The sequence below is a fragment of the Martes martes genome, assembly GCF_963455335.1.
Source record: "Martes martes genome assembly, chromosome: 1".
NCBI lineage: Eukaryota > Metazoa > Chordata > Mammalia > Carnivora > Mustelidae > Martes > Martes martes.
Window position 1 is genome coordinate 202396170 of NC_137888.1, and position 10382 is coordinate 202406551.

General features: G+C 54.0%; 1 protein-coding gene across 1 annotated transcript in view; it reads right to left on the minus strand.

The window, feature by feature from the left end:
• Window positions 1–5720, minus strand: part of SLC25A42 (solute carrier family 25 member 42) — a 28092-nt gene extending 22372 nt beyond the window's left edge. The window contains exon 1 of the mRNA XM_080825590.1: window positions 5624–5720. The gene's annotated coding sequence lies outside the window, so the exon portion shown is untranslated. The remainder of the gene's footprint in view (window positions 1–5623) is intronic.
• Window positions 5721–10382: the final 4662 nt, after the last annotated feature.

Genomic DNA, 10382 nt, shown 5'->3' on the forward strand with positions numbered 1-10382 from the left:
AAGGGGCTGCTCACAGCCCCCAAACCTATCCCTTCTTCAAGGCCCAGCTCCTACATGCCCCCTTGCCAGCCCAAGGCTAGACCAGCCTAAGGCCTGACCAGTAATGGGTCCTGTCTGCCTGTCCAGTCTGCTGGAAGCCAGGCCCGCCAGCCTCGTCCCTCCCCTCCTTCAGCTACAGGATCTTCCTCCAGCTCTGGGCTGCTACTCCAGGGAGTTCTAGGAACACCTGCCCCAGAATCTCCAATACGCTTGTGCGGGATTCCTGAGCTCCTCCTCAGGCTTAATCTGGGGTCTGCTTAGTGAGGCCTGGGAGCCTGCCCTTACAGCAAGGACACATACTGCAGACTGGATGGGACTTGGGTCAGCATGGCTAATTAACACTGAACGGAAACATGTATGTTCTCTTTTTCCACTCATCCCATGGCAAAGGCACATGACCTAGAGATGGAATAACGGTGATGACATCTGTCGGGAGCACTTCATGGGCACGTTTCATCAAGGCAGGCTTGCAACTGGTCATAAGGTGTCACCTCCTGCCCCGGTTCTGGTCCCCTGTGCTGGGGAAGCACGGGCTGCTAAGGGCTCTGAGCTCAGGTATGGTGACCATGCCTTGTTGGCAGTGGCCTCGAGGTGAGTCCCCTCCTGTGCCTGTTATGGGCTCCATGGACCAGGTCCCTCAATCTCCTCTCACACTCTTTGCCTTGTGTCCCCAAATACCCAGGCTCTCTTGTTCCCTTTGCTTGCAATGCTTTGCCATCTAGCTAACTCCTTGCTGGTTTTCAGATCTGAGAACCTTCTGCCCCCTGAGTTAGCATCCCAATCCTCTGCTAGAACTCATCAATCACAGAGCCCCAGTCACTTGGTGAGAACGGATCCACATCTCCGTCCCCTACCCTTCTGAGCCCCAGTGTTTCTGCCTCCTCTGCATCTGTCCCTGTCTCACAGGTATTTACAGACCGTAGAATAATGGTATGGTCAGGCTTCAAGTTCGTCCCATTCCTGGAGCCCAGGCTCCGGGCACCGTGGTGGCGTTTCGGCCATCTTAAAGATGCCCATGTCTTTAAGCAGCAGAAAGCATGAGTGCTACCAGTGACTTGCCGAAGGGACAGGGGTCTGGATTCGGGCTGACCTGCGTCCATCTTGGCTCCTGTTATGTTCTCCCCTTGGTGACTCTTTTATAGACTGGGATGATCTTGGACCAAGCTCACAGTCCAGTAAGCACACGTGCTGAGGGCGGGCAAAGAGCAAAACATACATGCAACATGTTCACTTGTCTGCGTCCTTGCTAGCTCTGGGCAGATGCCTCCACCTTCCAGCAAGAAGGCAGGTTTAGTGAGGGGCTGCCCACTTCAACCTCCCAGCCCTGTTTTGCCTGAAACAGCAGAGGCAGCTAGACAAGCACTTCTTTGAACAACATCCTGGCAGAAATTCTGGCTTTGCAACTGGAGGGGTTAAATGGTGCTCCCCCCCAAGTTCATGGCCATCCGGAATCTCAGAAAGTCACCATATTTGGAAATAGAGTCTCTGCAGGTGAAATGAGTTAAGGATATTGAGACGAGATCGTACTGAATTTATGGTGGGCCCTAAATCCCACGATGGGTGTCCTTGTAAGAAGGAAAACACAAAGGGAAGAGCGGTGTGTGAAGATGGGGGCAGAGACTGGGTTGACGTGGCTGTAAGCCAAAGCCCTGAGGACTGCCAACAGCCACCAAGCCAGGAGAGGGGCCCGGTGACATTCTCCCTCAGGTTCCCTGGGAGGAAGCGACCCTGCAGTCTTAGTCTGTTGGGGCCGGTGACAGAAGACGATAGCCTGGGTGGCTTCCAGACAATATGTCTCACAGTTCTGGAGGCTGGGAAGTCCATGATCAAGGTGCCAGCAGACTGCGTGTCTGCTGAGAGCCCTCTCCCTGGTCCACAGATGGCTTCTCGCTGTGCCTCACCAAGCAGAAGGGGCAAGGGCCCGCGTGTAAGGGCTCTGATCCCATTCAGCAGGGCTCCACCCTCAGGACCTAATCACCTCCTCAAGGCCCCACCTCCTAAACCCATCACGTTCGGACTAGCTTTCAACACAGGAATTTCAGGGAGACAACCATCCATCTCTAGCACCTGGCAACACCTTGATTTTGGCCTTCTGACCTCCACAACTATGGCAGAATGACTCCCTCTTGTCTGAAGCCACTCAGTTTGTGGTAATCTGTTACAACAGCCCCAGGACGCTGACATGACAGGAGTCTAAGGCCAATGCTCCGGGCACTGGCTGGTGCCCTGCCCATGGCCCTGAGGTCATTCCTCCCCTCCCTGGATCTCTCAGGCCACCCTATTGACACAGCTCCGACAGAAAACCTGGCTTCTGCTGACCTTTGTTGAGACCCTAGAATCCAAGCACTCAGCTGCAGCAAAAGATACTCAGGGAAGAAAACAAACGTTGACAAGCATATTTTAAAAATAGCGCAGTGACCAGGGAGGGGCCGCCGGGGGCCATGTTCTACTTCTTCAGTTGAGTGTCAGCTTTGTTGTCCTTTACACTCTCTTTTCACACGCACATTATGGACTTGCTATTAAGAAATATTTCGCACTCCAAATAGAAAATATAACGCATTTTTAAAAGAGCTGGTTGGCAAAACCCAATCAAGCTAACAGTTCTGATCATCTCAGCATTCCCCTAGTGTCTAACTGCCAAAACAGAAGAACAAAAACAGGACAACAGGTGGGAAAAGGCCTGGCCTCAGTCTGATGATGCCCTCCACCTGGCACCAATGGCGGGAAACAGCTGAAAACTTCCCCCAAAAGATTTAACATCTGACTTAATCTCAATCTCATCTGACAGTCAAGTTCTCCTGCTGGATCCAAAGGGAAAAACAAAAACTTAGTAACAGCCAACATCTTAAATCTCCCCTCCCAGGACTGTGGCCAATGCCCAGGTCTGTCTCTAACAAGTAACGGACCCTCCCCTCCCCAAACCCGGCCCCCGGCCAAACCCAAGGTTTCCTCCAGAGCTCTACAGAGGAGGGACTCAAATATTCCTTAGATTGAACTTTAGTCCAACTGGGGAAGAGGAATAGAGATATAATGTTTAATCACCACTGCACGGGCCAGAACACCCAAGAGATGGACAGAAAGCCCAGAAGCGGCTTTCAAAAGGATCTCTCGGGCTGCGCTTTACCTATCAGACTGGAGAAACCAGGATACTTGATAGTTAACTGTTCTGGCTGCTGGGAGAAGAAACAAGCAATCCAGTTTTACAGTGAGAGAAAACTGAGGGCAGCACAAAGTCTCTGGAGGAACATTCACCATTTCAATGGATATGCCCTTTGGCCTGGCCTCTCCTAGGAAGCGCCCTGAAGACCAGGAGGTTTCGGAAGCATCTGGGCTGGAGCCCACACATGTTCATTGCATATCTGCTCATGCCTGGGTCCGTCTATTCATTTCAGCGCAGCTTGTAGGAGAAAATATGAGTGACAACTTCAACAGTCATCGGCACGTGACTGGCTATAAAACTGGCACACCCATTTGGTAAGAATCTCAGATAAATCTATCAGGGGTTTAAAAGAGGTGGGGGATATACAAGCCATAGATTATCTCTGGTAGGAAACAGGGCAAGTTGACAATGGATGCTTTTAGAAGGGTACAGGGTGCAGACAAACCCGCCTGGTTTTCACTGTATGTCCTTTTGTATTTTTTTAACCATATAAATCAATTACTTTGTCCAAGTTTATATATTTGCATATGTATATATGTAATCTATGTACATCTGTAGTATATAAAATGTGTATATGCACATATAAACATGTATGTATACATCTACATATATATACACACACACAAGCACATACATAAACACACATTTTAAATGACACTTTTGGAATGTGGACAGAAAACCCCCTTGGCTTCGGTTTCTGAAGGTGAAGGTGACACGACCCTCTGGCATATTCTGGCACCATCTTTGCCAGGAGAGACAGAGGGGGTGAGGCATTATACAGACTTCACAGGAAACCACACCATGTTATGACTTTTCCACAACAAAGCTACTGTCTCCTTCTATGCTGCACACTTGCAAATCATACTCCAGGGAACTTACACAGTTCCAGAAAGATCATTACTCCTAGCACCACATCAGTTTTACAGTTTGGCTCAGAGTGGTTATAGTGTTAGCTCTCCTCACTCTGAAGAGTGTTTCCCTACTCTCTAGGTTTATCGGCTTTAAGAGCCCAAGGAGTTCTTGAGGGTCAGCAAGGGGCTTCGGACTGCAAGAGCTGGGGTCAGAGGCCGGAAGCCTGTAACTCCCTCCCAGGCGACCCAGCCGCTGGAGGCAGCCAAGGTGTTGAAGTCCTGCGCCTGCAGTGTCCCCGCCCCCACCCAGCCCGAGACACTGAGACACGTGCTACGGCAACGATCAGGGGCCGCCCCTTCCAGCTCAGTCTTTCCGGACTCAAAGTCATGACTCCTGAGGAACAGCTGCAGAGAAGGTGGGGGTCCCCTCCCCTACCAACCCCTCAGAGAAAAGCACAACAGATGGGCAAAAATGGGAAAGATCTACAAAGAAGGGTCAGCAAAGCTCAGGGAGGGATGGGCTCTGCCTCCCCAATTCAAGTCTCTTTATGTTTGTTGCTGATAAAATGGAGATAATTCTGGGTTCGCCTGGCCAAAAGGATTATTGTAAGCCTGGAAATCACTTTACAGACTATCATAAACGAAAAGATAACATCTGGGTGGGCTCTTCTTTTGGGTGGGGGAGGGTGATATCCTGAGATTGCTAGGCTTGGGTGAATGTTGGGGGACCTGGGTGTGGGGGGGGTTGCAGTTCAAGGATTACAGAGGGGCACAAATACAGGTGCACATGTAAGAAAGTACAGGTGGGCACATAGACTGGGGTGTGTGATGGAGAAGGCCTGGAAAGGCACAGGGCAGGTGGAGGGATGGGGGAGATTACCTGAAGGACCTGACCCAAGTGGCTGAAGAAAGGAAGAAAGCAAGAGAGGGGCACAGACCTTGATGTGAGCAAAAGTAGTGAGGGGATATGAACCGGCCCAGGTGTGAGTGGGGGGCCACGAGTTGGGCACCACAGGCTCAGGCATAAGTGGAGGGGGTGTAGGCCCAGTGGCAGAGGTGGGGCTGCATGGATCTGGGTGTGGAGGTTTCATCAAGAGGAAGGATTTTAGGTGATCTGGGGGGTATATCCATGAGGACGGGGGCGGTGGCAGGTGTGTGAGGGAGAATATCGGTGGGGACACAGACTCAAGTTCGTGTGGGTGCGAAGATCCAACTGTGCCAAGCGCCTGGAGACACGGCCCCAGAGGTGTGGGGGATGTCAGCGAGGTGGACAGTCTCAGGTGTATTGGGGGGGGTGTCAACAAAAAGGGACATGGTGTCAGGTGTGCGCGGACTGACCGTGAGGGTTCAGATCCGGCTGGGAGGGCCCCCAAAGAGCACCAGACGCGGGGTGTGTGTGGGGCGGGGGGCTTTAACCTCTCTCTACCCCTGCGACGCTGCTGTCACGCCCTGTTTCGCCCGCCCCCGCCCCCGCCCCCGGACCAACGACAAGACCGTGCCTCGCCCTGGCTCGGCCCGAGGGGCGCGGGTCCCCGGACGCCTGCGTCACCCCGCGCCCTCTGCTCCCCCTCACCGGCTGGGACGCGTCGCCTTCACCACCACCGCCACCGTCGCCGCCGCCGCCACCGCCGCCTCCGGCCACCGCGGCTCCGCCTCGCGCACCACCCCTCCCAAGCGCGCGCGGCGGGAGGGGTTCACGCCACGCTCCGATTGGCTGCACGATGGCCAATCGGCGTCGAGAAAGACAACGATTGGTTGTCATGAAACAGACGGGCAGCCCCCAAGGCCAGTCACTGATGGGTAGAGGCGGGCTGTTGGGTAAGGTTTTCGGTCCCAGAGATGGTCCTGCAGGGTGCGAGGTGCTGGGAGGTGAGGGCGGGGCGGTAGGCGAGGATTGGAGCACTGAAAGAAGACGAGCATCCCTAATGACCAATCCCTGAGGGGCAAGGGCAGGGCTCCGAAGTGGTCGACGCGGCTGGCGCGAGAAGAACGGAGGGTGTAGCCTAGAGGGCGATGAGGATTGGCTGCGACGCCGAAGACAGGCAGGCCCTGTGGCCGATCGCAGGGGCCGTGGGCGGTGTGCCTAGCGACAGGGCAGTAGAGCGCAAGGTGCAGAGTTTGGCCGGGAGCGCGGCGGCGGTAGGTGGCCTCAGATGCCCCGGGCCGGGTACCCTGAGGCTGTGTCGAAGAGGCTTGGCCCTCGGACCTCCGCAGCGCGGAAGCAGGACCTCCAACTCTGGCTGTAAACATGGGCCATCTCAGCTGAAAAGACTCCTGGATGATTTTACATTCCTTCACTCCCCGCTATTTCCCTACCAACTACAAGGAGACGGCAGACTCTCTGAGGTCACTCAGGCTCGTCCTCTGCAGCTCCGGGTTGTTGTAAAGACGCGGAAACAGGTGGAATCCTACCCATGAGCTTTATGGCTTTCTGCAAGTATTGTACTTGTCTGATTTCAAGCTTTCTCGTTTACGGGATCCAATGACAGCCCCTTCCGGCCTCCTCCCGGATAAGCCTTTTGTGAATCAACTGAAAAGTAACGACTATCTCATGAGGTCAAAGCGACCACTGGCCATTTTACGGTAACACAGTGCAGAGAGCTCCTTGCCCACAGCGCTTCAGGTAGCTGAATCTAAGGGTGAATTTAGAGCAGCCTGCTCTTTGGAAGTGGGGTAAGGCAGTGTCAGAGAAGAGCCACCAGGGCCCTGAGCCATCTGGGCCGATTCCATGTCCAGCCACTGGCCCAAATCCATGTCCAGCCATAGGCCCAAGACATAACCTTGGGCAAGGTGGTTGTGGATCAGTTTCCTCAGAGGACAGTGATTCCTACACCTTGATCTTTCCTCTTTTAGGCTGCTCCCCTGGGAGAACTTATATCCCAGCCCTTGCCTTGACCTTCTGGTGAAAGCATTGGACCCACAGCAGGGCCATCTGGCCCATGAGCCTCAGCCTCTCTGTGAGGTGAAGTTCATGGGATTCTTTGAAGACATATGCCAGCAGTTTAGAGAAGACACCTGCCATCCAGTGCTTTGCTGTGTCCCTGGCACTCCCCCCAAGTCCACCCAGTTCTCTGATTCACCAAAAGCACTCTCCGAATCTCGAGGGCAGAAAGGGTTACAAATGTTCCCAGATACTGGCTCTTATTTCCTCTAGGTGCTGGCTAGGGTTGGTGGAGATCAAGTTCAGAACCAGGGAATGCTGGGAGGGAGCAACCTGAAGCTAGGCCTTAATAAGTGTTCACGTTTCAGGGCTGGGCAAGTCGCCTGCCTAGTGCTTAATCCACAACATCTCAAAGGGCTGCCGGTAAGGACGGTAAGGAGGACGGGGAAAACACTGAGGCTCACACTGTCAATGTCACTAGCCTGAGGCCACCATCTGACTCAGGATATTCCCATGATATTCCCACCTGGGCCTCTCTCCCATACCTCCCTACTGTGGTTTGCTTCCCAGCCAACTTCCAGGCCCTGATCTCCATTCTGCTCTCTGGACAAGCAGAGGACATTGAGGTCTGCTGAACACCTAATGGGTGTCAGATCCTTACTGGGTGATTCCCAGATGGTGGGGGAAGGGGACAGCACCTACTTTGCCCATGAGAAAACTGAGCCTCACACTACAAGTGTCCTTGCTGAAAGGGCCAGAGACTGGGTTTGAATCCCAGCTGTTTTTTACTTGCTGGCCACCAGACCTTCAGCAACTGACTCAAATTCTCTGCTTCAGTTTCTCCAACTACCTCCCAGGGTTGAAGGCAAGCACTAATGAGATGAATGGAAGTAAAACACTCACAACTTCACTGGTCCACAGCCAGCACTTTTTGAGTGTTGGTGATAGATAAACTGTTCTCGGGGCCTGTTTCCCTTTCTGTAAATAGCACTTCATGGAATGTGGACATAGACCAACTATGGGTGGGGTTTGCCACCCAAAGAGGGAGAGATCTTCATGCTACAGGAGTCCCTACCCACAGCACCCACCTGCCAGGCCCTGGGAGGGAGGCAGCAAGCTCCTGGAAGGTCTCACGGTACGCCCAGGGACAGTGCCAACTGAGGCAAGGGTCAGGCAGCAGCCCAGCACCAGGCTGCCTCTCCTGAGAGTGCCAAAGGCACTGCCTGGGCTCTGGCTTCTTTTGCTTGTCAGCATGCTGGCGCCGGTCAACCTCCCTGCCACCTTCCAACAACGGCCAGTAATGCCCCTTGGCACCAGCGACTGACACCCCCACTGTGGGCACTTCAGCTGTGCCTGGCTAGGGTGCCTGGGATCCCAGCTCTTCCATGTCAGCCTGGCTGGCTCTAGGCAGGACACTGTCTCTCTGTCCCCCAGTCTCCTCTAGGTCTCAGGGATCCCTGGAATCATCTGACACGATGGGTCTGAGCCAGGCCTGGGCAGAGTGACAAGGCTTAATCAATGGAGGCCAGAGAGCCATTTGCCCAAGGTCAGGTTAGCAATGCTGGCAAGAGAGGAGGGGCATGGAGGCAGGCCAAGCTGGGTTCTCATCCCACTGTGGCCCCTCAAAGGCCAGCGAGTCTATTTCTCATCTGAGAAATGGTGTGCATAGGCCCTGCTTCTCAAAGATGTGTGCATAAGCCAGGACCCTGGGTCCTTCCCTGGGTGGAGAGGTACCTGCTGAATGCAACAGTGATGTCACCCAAGCCCAGCTGGTGTCAAGGCAGTTACAGTCAGCCTCCCAGAGATTCAGAGAGGCTGCGCCACTCACCCAAGAGCACACAGCAGTAGAGACATAGCCTGAATGTGCCGGCCCCTCCCTTGCAGGGGTTTCCTCCTCAGCTCTGGTTTCCAGGTCATCAACGGAGATGGCAAACACTCTTTAGAGAGGGGCTATGTACCTTACTGGGGCTGTGGTCCTGTATAGCAACACACTTACCCTGTTTTCAGGGGAGGGGAGGAGGCTGAGGTTCACCTGAGGCGGCAGAGCAGGGACTGGAAGCCAGGTTTGGCCAACCTCAATTCTGTGCCTACCCACTCTGGGGACCTCCAAACAGACCCTGAGCCATGCTCACTGACGAAGTCCGTTCCTTCAGACTAAGGTGGGAAGGATGGAGAAGCTAGAGCCCTGCCTCCCCAGAGAGGCCTGCAACTGTAGGAAAGCTGGCCAGGAGCTCGTTGGGGGAGAGCACTAGAGCTGTGGGGGCAGAGGCCTTCCCTCCAAACCACCCCCTTATTATTTAGATGTATATTCAAAAACATTCAGAGGAAGCTGGAGCAGAGCAGGGAGACAGGAGCCTGCTTACCTGCAATTCCTGGGCAGTAGGGGACAGATAAACACGAAAGCACACAAGCAAGGTGACCTCATGTAGGCTCAGAGATCAGAGACACAGCACAAGAGGTGATGGGACCAGGGCACCAGTGAAGGACAACAGCAGATCTCTCCTGGAGGCAACATGTGAGCTAGAACTTGGTGCCAGGGAAGAGGAAGCCATGGGGAGGGCTGGGGAAAAGGTGCTCCATGTAAGGACAGCATGTGCAAAGGCCCGAAAATGGGGAAGCTGATGTGGCTAGAAAGACAACTAAAAGAGAACGTGGTGAGGGGCACCTGGGTGACTCAGTGGGTTGAGCCTCCGCCTTCGGCTCAGGTCATGATCTCAGGGTCCTGGGATCGAGTCCCACGTTGGGCTCTCTGCTCAGTGGGGAGCCTGCTTCCCCCTCTCTCTCTGCCTGCCTCTCTGCCTACTTGTGATCTCTCTCTCTGTCAAATAAATAAATAAAATCTTTTTATAAATAAATAAATAAATAAATAAATAAATAAATAAATAAAATTAAAGAGAACATAGGGAAGATGAGGTTGGGAGGTGGGCGGGGCCTGGAGGACAGTTGGTTTTTCGGAGAGGGCAATGGGGAGCCTTGGGCAGATTGAGAGCAGAGCCTGGGCAGGAATTACAGGAACGGCACCTCAGGCTTCCCCAGAAATGGGCTGGCATCACCCACCTCCCATGAGACAGATGATGATACATGAGGCTCACAGGGCCTGCAGAATGCCCCAAGGTCACATGCGTGGCAGAAGTCAAGGCAGGGCAGCCTGGAGCAGGTGCAAGAAACTTCTACATGCTGGGTGTGTTCCCAGTGGGGGATGTCAGGGTGAGGTGACCGGGTTAGAGGTTCATGTCAACCCCCCAGAGCTCGCAGGGCCCTCCCAGCCAGGAGTGGGGAACAGTTTGCCACCAAGGGGAGCTAGGACCCGGGTGATGCCACCCCCCACCCCAGCTACTCGCCCAGCCATGGAAACCAGAAGCCTTCTAGGAAGGGGCTTGAGCTGATATTAAGGACCAAATTCAGGTCCTCCTTGAGCTAGGGGAGATGTATGACAAGCAGTGGACTGGGT